The 16,626-nt window shown below is 38.7% G+C and overlaps 1 pseudogene; it reads right to left on the reverse strand.

Moving 5' to 3' along the window:
• Window positions 1-13,630: 13,630 nt before the first annotated feature.
• On the reverse strand, window positions 13,631-15,771 carry LOC123856445 (follitropin subunit beta-like; annotated as a pseudogene).
• Window positions 15,772-16,626: the final 855 nt, after the last annotated feature.

Genomic DNA, 16,626 nt, shown 5'->3' on the forward strand with positions numbered 1-16,626 from the left:
ATGCTGAGTGATGGCAAGGTGCATTTTAACCTGGTCGCCAAAGCACAAAGGTGGGCAACTTTATTCTATGGAGAAGAAAAGATGAGATTGCGTTGATATGTTTGGAGCTACTCTGAACTTCCTTGGTTTGGTTTAGGAGTGGGCTTGGCCAGACTTCTATAAAGGGACAGATAGTAAATATTTTACTCTTTGTGGACAACATGGTCTCTGTTGCGACTATTCAACTCTGTCATTGTTGCATAGAAGCATGTATAGACAGTACATAAACCAGTGAGCATGACTGTGTTCCAATAAAACTTTATTTACAAGAGCAGATAGCAGGCCAAGTTTCGTCTTTGGGCTATACTTCTGGTTTTAGGGAATTAGGGGTGTGAGGGGAGATGCTGGAAAGAAAACCAGCAAAGACAAGTGACTTGGTTTTCAGTCCTGGGTCTGCCAGTTTGGTTTAACTCGGTGAACATACACAGAGCATTTACTGTAGGGATGGAAATAGTGAACACTGTGCTGGCACTCTCCTCTCCCTTAACCTGTCAGCAGGCAAAACTATTTAATCACAGCATTTCTTCATACAGACTTCAGATGCACTCTTGAATCTTTCTCAACACAGTGTTGCAGATAGCCACTATCAGTGGATTGGAATTGCTGTGTGAGATGAAATGGTTTGTCACTCCTGAAACACTGTGTATCAGTTACTGTGCAAGGAAATTACATATTATGATTAGACTTCATACTAACCCTTCAGGGGCTCAGAATCCTGTGCCATTTTATTAACCTAGGTCAAATCACTCAATACCTCTGAAATCTATAAAATGGAATACAAGATCTTACCCTGTCTTTTCCACACTATTGTGAGGATTGAATGAGGCACTGTGAGTGAAAACATTCTGTCAGTGGCAAAATATTGAGAAATATATCTTTATATGCTTTCAATACTTGCTTAAAAAGTGAAATTACCAAACAGTTAAGAAGCCACACTCCATTCCTTTAAATTTGGACAGCCCCTGAGATGAGGATCAAATCCCTGCAGACTGTAAAGGTTTACATGAAACCGTTCAGCAACTGGGACATGAGAAATTTAACCATCCATAAAAATGACTTTATTTTGAGAAATTGGGCCAAACATTTCACTTTTGCAAAACCAATGTGTGAATTGTATTGCCTAAGGTGTCCTCTGTTCTCAAGTCTTAAAGACACCAGGTGCCAAATTCTTCTGAAATAGTTCCTAAAGGACAGGAATCCAAATCCAGTAATAGTAGAAAGCATTTTTAGTAGAGACAGCAGTGGGTGGGAGCCTTCAGGGGAAGCTCTTTGAGAGATCTCAGGGGACTGTAATGCTTTTTCAGTTTCAAGTAACAGAAGCCAACTTGGTCTCACCTAAGGAAAGGCAGGGAATTTATTTTAAAGAAACAGGTTGTCTCTTAGAATGCAAAGGCAAAAATGCAGCCAAACCTAAGGAAGTGATTGGGAGCAGAAATGTAAAAGCCTATGAGGGTTCTCTGGCTATCACTTTGGTCTCTCTGTGTGTCATTGTTTCATGCCTTGCCTGTTTTCTCTTTGTGTCTTACGATTTTCTCTACATCCCCAGTCTGTGATGGAGGAAGATGTCATGCTTCACCTTCCAAATTTCTATGTTAGAGGCCCCAATTAACTCATCAGTTTTAATTCCATATGTCCAGGGATGGAACTGTAGGCATCAAATGCCCACTGGTTCAGTTAAATAAAGTCAACGATTACAAAGATATGCCAAGAAAGCATTTCAGTGAGTTAGAGGGGAACATATTTCTCAAAGAAAGGGAGTGAGGTCATTGGCTTATGTATGGGGCAGATACTCCAAAAGATGTCCACTTCAGGGTTCCAATAGAAAGATGCCCTTCCTGCCTAATAGTTTATGGCTGTAGTAGTTGGGTATAAAGCTTGGTTTAGGGGAATACGGTGGTCCTGGCCATGTTACCTCCAAGAGTTTCATCTCAGAGGTGTTGTTTTTCCTCATATCCTTCTTCCTGGGTCTGTGTTTTCATAGCCTGTGTCCTCTCTAGTGTGGATTATTGAGGGTCATATGTGGAAATGGTGACTAATGAACGTTCTGTGACGTGTCATGAATGGATGATATGATACATACTTGTGTATTATTATTCTACAAAGAAAAAAAATGTGTGCATACCCAATTTTTCACCTAGATCTAATGAAAATCTTTCTAGTGAAGTGAGTTCTTAGAGTATTGCATCTTCTATAAATTCTTGTCCTTTCCCAAGTACATCAGAAATCTTTGATATAGAAGAGAATATTTGTTCTTGTTTATTTATTCCTCCCCTCTGTCCCCAGCATACTGCTGGGTACATGAGAGCTGGCCCACAAATACGTGCTAAAGTAGCTTCTCTGACAGGAGGCCAAGAAGATGGCATCATAAGAAAGTGATCTGAGAGCGAATCCTTAAATACAAAAGCTAGAAAGGAGCTTAGTTTCTAAACTAATGTGGCTGGCTGATTATTGACCCCATATATGTCCACATCCTAATCTTATGGAACTTGTGAGTGTTATCTTTGTATGGCAAAATGGAATTTCCAGATGTGATTAAGTTAAGGGTCTTGAGATGGAGAGATTATCCTGGATTACCTATCTGTGTGGGCCCAAGGTAATCATAACAGTTCTTCTAAGAAGGGGGGATGCAGGGGCAGTCAGAGGCAGAAGACAAAGCCTTGTGGTGGCAGAAGCAGAGTTGGGATGGTGTGCTTTGGAGATGGAGCAAGGATCCGTAAGCCAAGAAGATAGGTGGCCACCAGAAGCTGAAAGAAGCGAGGAAATACACTGTCCTCCCAGAGCCTTCAGAGGCAACCAGTCTTGCTGACACCTTGACTTTGGCCAGTGAAACTAATATAACTAGGGATCCCAAACTGAAATTCACAGGCCAAATCCAGTTAGCATGTCTGTTTTATTTGGCCAGCGTAGCATTTTAAGAAAGGAAAAGAAACAAGCCAATCTTTAAAAATCAGTATGCTTCATGGAAAAATCTGGATTTCTGGTTTATCTGAAAAGCAAAAGCAAAACAAAAATAAAAGAGATCTGGAAATATAGGAACTGCATCCCTATGTGGCAGTCATTCCCCAGAATCCGCACTGCAGGCTCCTCCCTGGGACTTACACCTGTTAACTATAGTCTCCTCCATCCCTACTGTATCTCTAAATGAGGCAGAATTGTCAAGATAAGATTGCATTTTATTCTTCTTTAGAAGAGAAATATTTCTTTTCTTTTTTAAATTTAATTTTATTATGTTAGTCACCATACATTACATCATTAGTTTTTTTTTTTTTAAGATTTTACTTATTTATTTGACAGAGAGATAGCGAGGGCAGGAACACAAGCAGGGGGAGTGGGAGTGGGAGAGGGAGAAGGAGGCTTTCCGCTGAGCAGGGAGCCTGATGTGGGGCTCGATCCCGGGACCCTGGGATCATGACCTGAGCCGAAGGCAGACGCTTAATGACTGAGCCACCCAGGCGCCCCTACATCATTAGTTTTTGATGTAGTGTTCCATGATTCATTGTTTGCGTATAACACCCTGTGCTCCATTCAATATGTGCCCTCCTTAATACCTGTCACCAGGCTAACCCATCCCCCCACCCCCGTTCCCTATAAAACCCTCAGTTTGTTTCTCAGAGTCCATATTCAGAAGAGAAATATTTCTCTGTACTCATATCTGTAGATAGGCTGAGAGGGCTGCATGTTTAAAAAAAATAGTTGTGATAAATGTCTGCTACTAATATAAGATGCTAACAAAAGAAGAAACTGGGTATGGAGTATATAGGGACTCTACTGCTTTTGTGACTTTTCTGTAAATCTTAAACAGTTCTAAAATTAAAAGTTTCCTATGTGAAATTGGCATATTTCTTTATGAAAGTAGAGAATATTATGCATTACACATGCAAGTTGAAGAGTTTCTCTCTTGCAAGATTAATCCTTAGTCTGTTTCATCATTGCATTACTCTCTGGGCCCTTCTGAGTGTGCATTTGTGACCTGCAGACATTTCCATTTTACAGATGAAAATCCTGAGGCCCATGGAAATAAAGTAACTTGCCCAGAGTCCCAGAGCTAGTCTAGGAGGAGCTGTGAGTGGAACTCAGGCCTCCTGACTATCTTCTAGCCCAGTGTTCTCTTCTTTTACCTGCTATTGTGGGGAGTAATGGCAATAGGGAGGCATAGTAAGGTTAACATTCTAGAATGCAGTGGGAATCTCACCTTTCTAGAATCTTCTGTTGGAGCAGAGAAGCGGCATCATACTCAGAGTAACCTACTTGCTTGTCTCTTGCTTTTTTTTTTTTTTTAAACTTCCCTCATTTATATTTTACATGTGGTACATAGGGAAAACATTTGACATTTGTCCAAATACCAAATATACTTTGGATTTCATCACTTACATATTAGCAAACTCCAGCTAGGCACAAGAATGTTTCCTCTGAAAGCGGAACCTCTGGGTTTGAGAAGGTTAGAGCGGAGGCCTCATGATCAGAGCAGAGTGGCTAAGACTGAGCTCAGGTCTTTGCTGATGCTCTTGGGTAGAGGCCGAGACAGGTATTCTGTGTGGGCTCCAGCCCTGCTAGGAGGTGGGGATTAAGGGATTAAGTGGATTTGGGAGGTTATGACTACTACTAGAGCATCATGTGTTCACAGCCTTGGTTCTAAAGAGCCTTTGGTGTGACTGGCTCAGAGCTAGGCAGAAGGTCAAGTCAGCTGTCTGAAGACTAAATAGGCTCAGAAATGGGTGGGTCCCTGGCCTTCCTCTGGCCTTATCTCTGCAAGGCTATTTCTCTGCTAATAGCTTTCTCTGGGATTTGAAGTGGTAAGGGTAACTGAGATGTGTAGTTGAGAACTCTGGAGGTGTGAGGGCAGGAGGGGAGAGGGAGAAGTACATGACACTAACAGCTGAAGTTATATTGAGTGCTTTCTGTGTGCTCATGTCATTCATATGTGCAAGCAAAGTGTCTTTCTAGGGAAAAGTATTTCTCAGTCTGTTTCATTTATTGAGTTACTCTTTGGGCATCTCTAAGCATGAATTCATGACCCCTGGAGATTTTCATTTTACCAGTGAGGATTCTGAGGACCAGAGAGAAAGTAACTTGCTGAGGGTCACAGAACTAGTCAGGGAGGAACTGTGAGTAGAACCCAGGCCTCCTGATATCTAGCCCAGGGTTCTTTTCTTTCCCACTGCTGAGGGAAATGAGGGCAATAGGGAGAGAATATTGTGGAATTCATGCATATGATAGTATAGGCAGTATGGTGTAATGGCTGTGAGCAGAAACTTTGGAGCAGATTGCCTGGGTTTAAATCCCAACTCCATTGCTTAATAGCTGACTTGTTTAAAATTTTTAATCTTTCTTTTTTTTTTTTTTAAAGATTTTAACTTATTTATTTGACAGAGAGAGACACAGAGAGAGAGGGACCACAAGCAGGGGGAGCAGGAGAGGGAGAAGCAAGCTTCCCTCTGAGCAGGGAGCCTGACACGGGCCTCGATCCCAGGACCCTGGGATCGTGACCTGAGTCAAAGGCAGACGCTTAACGACTGAGCCACCCAGGCGCCCCAATTTTTAATCTTTCTGAACCTATTTCTTCTTCTGAAATGCTGCTAGTAATAGTACCTACTTTAAAGGACTATATGAGGATTAAATGAGTTAATAAATGAATAGTACCTAGCTCATAGTAGCTGCTATATAAATGTTAGCTCTTACTGTGACATAGTTATAAATATTATCCCTATTTTGAAAATGAGGACACAAGCTCAGAGAGGTTACATAGTTTAACCAGCAGCACACAGAAAGGAACCAAGCTGGGGTTTGGACTCACATCTCTGCTCTCAATCATCTATTATATTACCTTTTAGCAGATCAGGTTTCTTCAGACCAGTATTCCTTGGCTACTTCTCTGGGCAACCCATGGTATATAAGCAAAGTTTCTGTGTTCATGTTGGTAAAATGTTGGTATTTCTTTAGATCTTAGACCTTTCACCTCTTCCTTTCAAGTTCTTGCCTTGAATACTTTTCCTGTTTTTCTTTGTGAAAAGAAGTAGAAGGAATAAATGATATAAAATCCAAACTCAATAAGCTGACTGAATGACACTGGTAGTAGTAACACTGAGTGTAAAAAAGAATGCTTATCTTTGAAATGTGCAAAATGCTTTGTCATAATGGTTTCAGCCTTCACTAAGTAAAAATAATTGAAGTTGAAAAGGAATGCTATTTGACCACAGGCTTACTACATAGGTCAAGTATTGCTGAGAGAACAGTAAGACAGTGCTCTGATCAGGTCATCTAGACATAGTCACTAGAGCCTGGTATGTATAAAGTGCTGGGCTGGGTGCTCAGACCATAATTATAATACATTCATTGTCTTCAAAGACCTTTCATTTGAATCTGTTGTCTGCAGTTATTTAATGTCCTCAGTCTGGGTCCATTCTGCCCTTTATGAATCTCCATACTTTATATCAGTCCTTAACACACAGAAGAATATTGATCAGGATGTGTAAGGGCCTGTCTGGACACTGGATTATTCAAAGAACAGCTTAGGGGCATCTGGGTGGTGCAGTCGGCTTAGCATCTGACTATTGGTTTTGGCTCAGTTTGTGATCTCAGGGGGTGGGATTGAGCCCCATTTCGGGCTCCACAACTCAGCGTGAAGTCTGCTTGAGATTCTCTCTCCCTCTTCCTCTGCCCCACCCACTCATGTGCATGCTCTCTCTTTCTCTAGAAAAATAAATAAATAAATCTTCAAAGAACAGCTGAATGAACTGCTCATCTTCAGGCTGCTAATGAGAACCTAGTTGTTCTCCTTATTTGAATTGTGTTCAAGCAGAAAAGAGATTAATCTTGTTTTGGATGGTTCTAGATGACAATACTGGATAGAAATTGCTGAGAAATAGATTCTCACTTCAGTTTGAATCAATCCAGTTAAACCACTAATGGTACCTACTAAGTGCCAAGGGTTTACTCAGAAGTGAGTGAGGCAGATAGAATCCTTGTATCAGAAGACTCACTAACTTATTATTTTGGTCACCAGAGCTGCAGTCTGGTTTTGGTATAAAAGTATTGTACAGAATATTGATGTATGTGATGGTCTGCACTTTATAGATAGCCATATTTGAATGAACTAGTTTGGTTGGCAAAGTGTTTTCATGGCATAGTAGGAGATATTCCAAAGAGAGTAAAAATAAGGAATATGGGGTTCTAATTCTGATCTTATCATGGCCTGTGTGATCTCAGGCCTCAGTGTTAACATCCAATAAATGTCAACATTGAACTAGATGGTCTTCAATACTCTGTCCACTCCATGATTCTATTGAACTTTTATTTTGTCCTTTTATCTTTGTACACTCAAAAAGTATAATCACATCTATTCTTGAAGAACTGGGCAGATGATTATTATGAGAGACCCACTGATTTACTATGAACTCAGTTTTAGAATTTCAAATTGAAAGAGAACAGTCATTTGGAAAGAATCATCCTTTTTTTTGTTTAGGAATTTAATTCTAATTTTTTCCAGCTTTAAAGATATAATTGACATATGGCATTGTTTAAGGTATACAATGTGATGATTTGATATATGTATATATTGTGAAATGATTACCACAATAAAGTTAGTCAACACTTCCACTGCCTCACATAGTTACCTTTTAATTTACTTTTTTGTGGTAACAACTTCTAAGATTTCTCTTAGCAACTTCCAAGTATGTAACACAGTTTTGTTAACTAGGGTCAGCACGATGTACATTAGACCACAGAACTTATTCATCATCTTATAACTGAAAGTCTGTACTCTTTGACCACCTTCACCCATTTCTCCCCCTCACCCCCCAATCCTGGCAACAACCAAACCGTTCTATGAGTTTGTTTTTTGGGTTTTTTTTGTTCGTTACTTTTAGATTCCATATACAAGTGAGATCATACAGTATTTGCCTTTCTCTGTCTGACTCATCTCAGTTGATCATGGTTGATCCATGTTGTCACAAATGGCAGGATTTTCTCTTTTTTTTTTAAATGGCTGAATAATAGTATATATATGCCACATTTTCTTTATCCATTTTTCCATTGACAGACAACTTAAGTTGTTTCTATGTCTTGGCTACTGTAAGTAATTCTACAATGAACATTGTACACGTCATGAACATAAACAGATCTTCAAGATGGTGATTTTATTTCTTTCCCATATATACCCAGAAGTGAGATTGGTGGATCACATGGTAGATCAATTTTATTTTTTCAAGGAATCTTTATACTGTTTTCCATAGTGGCTGCACCAGTTTATATTCCCACCAGCAGTATACAAGGGTTCCCTTTTCCATACATCCTTGCAGCACTTACCTGTTATCTTTTGGGTAATAGCTATTCTAACAGGTGTGAAGGGATATCTCATTGTGGTTTTGATTTGCATTTCTCTGATGATTAGTGATTTTTCATCTTTTTATGTACCAGTTGGACATGTGTATGTCTTGTTTGGAAAAATGTCTATTTAGGTCCTTGGCTCATTTTTTAATTGGATAATTTGGGAGGTTTTGTTTTTTGTTTTTGCTCTGGAATTGTATGAGTATATTTTAGATGTTAATCCCTTATCAGATATGTGGTTGGCAAATATCTTCTCTCATTCCATAGGTTACCTCGGCAATCTATTGATCATTCTTTTGTTGTGCAGAAGTTTTTAGCTTGCTGTAGCCCCACTTGTTTATTTTTTATTTTGTTACTTGTGTTTTGGGTGTTATATTAAAAAACAAAACAAAACAAAAGCCATTGTCCAGACCAGTGTCAAGGATCAGATCCTGTATGTTTTCTTCTGGGAATTTTATGATTTTAGGTCTTACATTTAAGTCTTTAATTCATTTTGTGTTAGTTAATTCTTGTGAGTGGTGCAAAATACAAGTCCAGTTTCATTATTCTGCATGTGACTGTCCAGTTTTTTTCAAAACTATTTATTGAAGAAACTATCTTTTCCCCATTGAGTATTCTTGGCTCCCTCATCCTTGACTGTATATGCATAAGTTTATTTCTGGGCTCTTGATTCTGTATCTGTTTTTATGCTAGTAGCATACTGTTTTAATTACTAGAGCTTTGTGGTATAGTTGAAATCAGGAAGTGTGATGCCTCTAGCTTTTTCTTTCTCAAGATTCCTTTGGTTGTTCAGGGTCTTTTGTGGTTCCATATGAATTTTAGAATTTTTTTCTTTAAAAAAAAAAGGCCATTGGGCGCCTGGGTGGCTCAGTTGGTTAAGCGACTGCCTTCGGCTCAGGTCATGATCCTGGAGTCCCGGGATCGAGTCCTGCATCGGGCTCCCTGCTCGGCAGGGAGTCTGCTTCTCCCTCTGATCCTCCATCTCATGCTCTCTCTCTGTCTCATTCTCTCTCTCAAATAAATAAATAAAATCTTTCAAAAAAAAAAAAAAAGGCCATTGAGGGCGCCTGGGTGGCTCAGTCATTAAGCGTCTGCCTTCGGCTCAGGTCGTGATCCCAGAGTCCTGGGATCGAGCCCCATGTTGGGCTCCCTGCCCCGCGGGGAGTCTGCTTCTCCCTCTGCCCCTCCCCCTGCTCTCTCTCTCTCTGTCAAATAAATAAATAAAATCTTTAAAAAAAAAAAAAAGGCCATTGAATTTTGATAGGGATTACATTGAATCTATAGATGGCTTTAGGATAGTATGGACATTTTGACAACATTAATTCTGATCCATGAACATAGGGTGTCTTTCTACTTATTTGTGTCTTCTTCAATTTCTTTCATCGATGTCTTATAGTTTTCAGTATACAGATCTTCCTTGGTTAAATTTATTCATAAGTATTTTATTGTTTTTGATGCTATTGTGAATGAGATTGTTTTCTTTGTTTCTTTTTCAGATAGTTTGTTGTTAGTATACAGAAATGCAACTGATTTTGTATGTTGATTTTATATCATGAAATTTTACTAAATTTGTTTATTCTGACAGTTTTGGGGTATAGTCTTTAGGACTTTCTATATAAAAGATCCTGTCATCTGCAAAGAGAGATCATTTTACTTCTTTTATTCTGATTTGGATTTTTTTTTTTTAATTCCAGTGTAGTTAGCATTTGATTTGGATAATTAAAAAAATTTTTCTTCCCTGATTATTCTGGCCAGGACTTCCAGTACTGTTTAATGGAAGTGCTGAAAGTATGCATCCTTGTCTTGTTCCTAATCTTAGAAAAAGAGCTGTCAGTCTTTCATCATTAATATGGTGTAACCTGTGAGCTTGTTATATATGGCTTTTATTATGTTAGTGTAAATTCCTTCTATATCCAATTCATTGAGAGTTTTTATCCTGAAAGTTTGTTGAGTTTTGTCAATTTTTTTTCTGCATCTAGTGAGAAAAATATTTCTTGATACCAATGTGCTGGAAAATATATTAGCTCTAGTACTTGATTATCATTATCATTATTATTATTATTATTGTTATTTTATTGAAGTATAGTTGACATACAATATTACATTAGTTTCAGGTTATGAGTGCTAGTATTTAACTAGATTCCAAAGATTGTAAGGAAGACTTCCACTGAGTCTGAGCTGTAGAAAAATAAAGATATGTTAAGGGCTTTCTGAGAGTAAATCAATTTTAATGTAGACCGGGGGGGTGGGGCGCAATAGAAATTTTTTAAGAAAGTGACAACTGCCAGAAATGACAGAAATTTTCATTGAAGCAATTTTTGGTAAATATATTTACAATTGGGCAATGAGTACAGGTAATATTTATAGACACATTTGATTCCTAATAATGTTCCCACTAGTATTATAAAATATACACATATGTGTTATGACTAAATAGTTCAAGAATGTAGAAAAATCTGAAGTTGTACCTTTGGTAGATAACATTTAGTTCATAAAAGAGTTAATATCATTAAAAGTAATTTAAGTCATGAAGCATTTTCAGTATGTACCCTTTTGAATGAAAGAAATAGATTTGGGAGAGCAAGTAGTCAAGTGATAAAGCAAATGCAGAAAAAGCCCAGAAAATACACCTATTCTCTCTGGACTCCTAACTCTTTTAAAGAGAACTATTTCTCTGAAAAGTTAATTGGCAAATAAATTACTAGCCTGTCAGCAACTCTTTAACACCAGCCATAGCAACTTCTTACTAGACATGTCTCTGAGACAAGGGAAACAAAAGCTAAAATGAACTATTGGGACTTCATCAAGATAAAAAGCTTCTGCACAGCAAAGAATTAAAAAAAAAAAATCCAGGGGGGTGGGAGGATGGGTTAGCCTGGTGGTGGGTATTGAGGAGGGCACATTCTGCATGGAGCACTGGGTGTTATGCACAAACAATGAATCATGGAACACTTCATCTAAAACTAATGATGAAATGTATGGGGATTAAATAAGAATTAAAAAAAAGTAAAAAATAAATAAATAAAAATAAAAAAAGAGTATAGCTTTTCAAAAAAAAAAAAAAATCCAAATCAGAATAAAACAGTCAAGAAAACTAAAAGGCAACCTTCATAATGAGAGATGATATTTGCAAATGATATATCTGATAAAGGGTTAGTATCTAAAATCTCTAAAGAAATTATCAAACTCAACACCTGAAAAACAAATAATCCAGTTAAGAAATGGGCAGAAGACATGAATAGACATTTTTTCCAAAGAAGACATACAGATGGTTAATAGACATGTGAAAAGATTTTCAACATCCCTTATCATCAGGAAAATACAAATCAAACCACAATGAGATACCACCTTACCCCTGTCAGAATGGCTAAAATTAACAACACAGGAAATAACAGATGTTGGTGAGGATATGGAGGAAGGTTCGGAACCCTCTTACACTATTGGTGGAAATCCAACTGGTGCAGTTGGATAGGGTAAACAGTACAGAGGGTCCTCAGAAAGCTAAAAATGGAACTAACCTATGACCCAGCAATTGCATACCACTAGGTGTTTCCCCAAAAGATACAAAAATACTGATTCAAAGGGACACATGCACCCTGATGTTTATAGCAAGCAGCATTATCAACAATAATCAAATTATGGAAAGAGCCCAAATGTCCATCGACAGATGAATGGATAAAGAAGATAGGTATATATACACAATGGAATATTACTCAGCCATAAAAAGAATGAAATCTTGCCATTTGCAACCAAATGGTTGGAGCTGGAGGATATTATGCTAGGTAAAATAAATCAGTCAGAGGAACACAAATACCATATGATTTCACTCATATGTGGAATTTAAGAAACAAAACAGATGAACATAGTGGGGAAAAAGAGAAAGGCAAACCATAAAACAGACTCTTAACTATAGAGAATAAACTGAGGATTGTTGGAGGGGAGATGGGTAGAGGGACGGGTTAAAAGTTATGGATATTAAAGAGGGCACTTGTGATTAGCACTGGGTGTTATATGTAAGTGATAAATCGCTAAATTCTACTCCTGAAACTAATATTAGACTATATGTTACTAACTAGAATTTAAATAAAACCCTGAAACAAACAAAAAATGTTACTAGCCTGTCAAGTTGCCTAAAGTGCTATCACATGCACTTCAAGGTTCCCATCCCACCAGGAGGAGGATTGTGGTCCAGATGGTACAGCACCAAGAAACAGATTATATGTCTTATTGCCCAAGAGGCAGTTCTACAGGAGGCTGGGGGTTCTTGATCAAATTTATTTAAATGGTGGAATACGTAGAGGCGAACAACTCAGGAAAAGATATTCATTGATCTTGTAATTGAATTTCCACAGACCCAAACCAATAGTTCCTGGCTTTGGTGGTTAGTTCAAATTTGTAATAAAAATTGTTAAGATGTGGTATTTTAGGCTTCAGATTTTGAATGCTTGCCCTGTTTCCCAGCTTACCTCCCTTTACACCTTCTCCCACCCTCACAGGTCAGCAACAAATTCTCTGCCAGAAAAACACAGGCAGAGTAGAGCTGATGTCACCACCTCCAAGGATCAGCAATGAAGCAGGCAGTCTTGTCCCAGTCTTCCTATCTTCCTGACTCTCCCCTCAGTATTTAAACAGTTAGACATAGAGCTAGGTACTGGCTCTAGGACATTAAGCAATACTCGCCCTACCCTCGCAGGCCATACATCTAACAGGAGATTGTGTTCTATTTAGTTCTCCTACCCAACTATCTTGGGAGCTGTTTCTTCTAAGTCTAGGTTTTTCTCTTCTGTAAAATCATAGGGTTTCTCTGGGGACCTCTAAGTCTATTAAAAATGGGAAACCAGGGCGCCTGGGTGGCTCAGTTGGTTAAGCGACTGCCTTCGGCTCAGGTCATGATCCTGGAGTCCCGGGATCAAGTCCCACATCGGGCTCCCTGCTTGGCAGGGAGTCTGCTTCCCCCTCTGACCCTCTCATGCTCTATCTCATTCTCTGTCTCGAATAAATAAATAAAATCTTTAAAAAAAAAAAATGGGAAACCACTTAAAGTCCCTGAATTCAAGTTGAATGAAACTGACAGAGCCCAGACTCAAGAATACAGGGTTGAGTGGTGACAGGTATTCTCCATTCCTGGAGCTCCCCCTCTGCCTGGAGAGTGGATTGGGGGTCTGATGATCCCCTGGCCCCCGGTGGTTTGCAGCCTGGGCACATGTACACACACGGAGTTTTTGGTTCGTCCTGTAGGTAGGCTGCTCGAAATGTCCACTGCTCTTTATTCTTTCATTTCACTGAAGGTGCAGTTGGTGGGCCCCAGGCCTCACATGATGTAGTCAGTGCTGTTGGCGTCACACTTGCCATGGTGACATTCAGTGGCTCCTGGGTACATATACAGAGAGCCTGTGTGGTGAACACAGCTAGGCACCCTAACCAAGTCATGCATCAGCTCCTTGAAGGTACATGTGCTCTGGATGTTGGGACTGCCTGAGTCCTGGTACACCAGATTCTGAGGAGTTTAGGAAGGGGACAGTTAGGTTATAATATTCTGGAAGTTTCTTTTTGGCTTAGTCAAAATGAGACAGGGATTTAATACTGCTTGCTCTACTATTTGTTCTCTGAAGACCAGCTTCTAGGATCTTTAAGCACAGGAAATGTGACCTCATAAAGAAGTTTATGTTACACTACTTTTCTGAACTGCCGAAGTGTTATAGAAAATATGACTGCCTCCTTTCTCCCCACCATGTAATACCCACATGTTTAATATTTGTATAGCTCTCTAAAAACTTTGAATTTATATGGCATGAAAGCATGTAGAGATAAAGGAATAAAGAAGATATGACCTTTGGAATATAAAGGTTTTTTGTACTTAATAATCTGAAGCTATGTTAATGACAGATAAAAACATATAATATTTGGGTTTAATTGCTCAGAAAAATATTTCCAAGTACTCTTTTCTATGTATATTTAAAAGAGGAATAAGAGTCATAAGCTGAATTATTGATACTTTGCCTAAGATGTGAGGGGATTCTCATATTGGATTCTGGACAATCTATTGCTTTTTTAAGTTCTTCCTTGCCACTGCCTTAAATTCTTATATTCACAGGGTTCTTAGTCCAAAAGTATATGACACAGTTTCAATATCAGTATATTTAATTCAAGCCAAATATATTTCACTCTTCTAGTTGCCCAATGAGAAAATAATCGGCTTTAAGGGAGAAAAGGGGCTGGTGGTTAATTCCTTTCCCTGGCTGGCCACCAGGTCTATATCCCACCTAAGTGCAGTGAGTTAAGTTTCATTGATCAAATTCATTTAATATTAAATAAAGTATATTCATTAAAATGCAGCCACCTTCAATTTCAGTTTATTGAACTCCTGCACAGCCAGATGCAACAGAAAAATGGCAAAGAAGAAATGCTTTCCCTGATAACTGGCTTATTGTGAAGAAGCTGTGAGAATGTAGACAAATGGTTTAATGCCTCTATGCCTTGATTTTTCTCAACAGCATAAAGGAGGGAACAGGTCTGCTGATTCCTTTTGTTTCTAGTCTACAGGGATTGATTGTTCTCAGGATGCTTGCTGGCATTTATATGAAAGGTAGACCAATAAAGTGAATTTTTTTAATTGGCTGCTTGTGTGTTTTTTTTTTAAATTTTATTTATTTATTTGACAGAGAGAGATAGCGAGAGAAGGAACACAAGCAGGGGGAGAGGGAGAGGGAGAAGCAGGCTTCCTGCTGAGCAGGGAGCCCGATGCGGGGCTCGATCCCAGGACCCTGGGATCATGACCTAAGCCGAAGGCAGACGCTTAATGACTGAGCCACCCAGGTGCCCCGCTGCTTGTGTTTTTATTTGGCTTTAAAGACATTTTAGTACTACCCCTGTTACAGAGGTATGCCTTTTATTATTGCAATTGGCTTTTTGAGAATATTGATAATGTTCTATGATTAAATATAGATATGTATTCATGCTGATGTTTATCTCTCAATAGGTAAATCTAGCAGAAAAATACTTTCTTCAAGTGCAGAATTAATACATTACTGAAGCATTCATTTACATCAATCTAAGCTGTCCCAAATTTACCCAAATTAAATCTAAACCCAGACATTGAAATGATATCATGGTAATTAACCTTAATCACAATACAGACAAGTTGGCTAAGAGAGTCATGGAGAGACAAAATATTGATAAATTGAGAATTAATGAAGCCTGCCTTCTATAGACCCTCAGTACCCTCACTTCCAGCAAAGCAGAGTTCCTACCTGGGTGTAGCAATAGCCCACACACCAAGTGGCATTGATGCTTATGCAGAAGAGGCATTCCTTTCTCCACTGTGATGATGATGTTGGTCAGCTCACAACTCTTGCAGCAAATTGCTCTCCAGTAACAGAAGAGAAAACAAAACTGGACTGACTTCATCCTGAACTAGGAAGCAAACGATTAGAAACTCAGAGTGTTTTAACTGTCATGGACTTTGACCCAGCCAGACTGAACTGAAATAAACCTGCTCCCCAAACTCCACGATCACATTCAGGTTTAGCAAGCATGTTTTGACAAAAGAGAAACATATTACAGTTGAGAACTCCTCATTTAATTCTTTAAGTGGAGGTGTATTTTTTTAGGGACTAAAACGCCACAGGGAGGGGTGGGGGATATAAAATCAATGCACAGAAATCAGTTACATTTCTATACACTAACAATGAGATAGAAGAAAGAGAAATTAAGGAGTCAATCCCATTTACAGTTGCACCAAAAATCACAAGATACCTAAGAATAAATCAAAGAGGCAAAGGATCTATACTCAGAAAACTATAGAATACTCATGAAAGAAATTGAGGAAGACACGAAGAAATGGAAAAACATTCCATGCTTATGGATTGGAAGAACAAATATTGTTAAAATGTCTATGCTACCCAAAACAATCTAGACATTCAATGCAACCCCTGTCAAAATACCATCAACTTTTTTCATAGAGCTGGAACAAATAATCCTAAAATTTGTATGGAACCAGGAAAGACCCCGAATAGCCAAAGGAATGTTGAAAAAGAAAGCCAAAGCTCGTGGCATCACAGTTCCAGACTTCAAGCTATGTCACAAAGCTGTAATCATCAAGACAGTATGCTACTGGCACAAAACAGACATATAGATCAATGGAACAGAATAGAGAACCCAGAAATGGACCCTCAACTCTATGGTCAACTAATCTTTGACAAAGCAGGAAAGAATATCCACTGGAAAAAGGACAGTCTCTTCAACAAATGGTGTTGGGAATAT

Source organism: Mirounga angustirostris, unplaced genomic scaffold (genome assembly GCF_029215605.1).
Source record: "Mirounga angustirostris isolate CCGP_5_RB_7025 unplaced genomic scaffold, mMirAng1.0.hap1 SCAF_13, whole genome shotgun sequence".
In the NCBI taxonomy this organism is placed as follows: Eukaryota; Metazoa; Chordata; class Mammalia; order Carnivora; family Phocidae; genus Mirounga; species Mirounga angustirostris.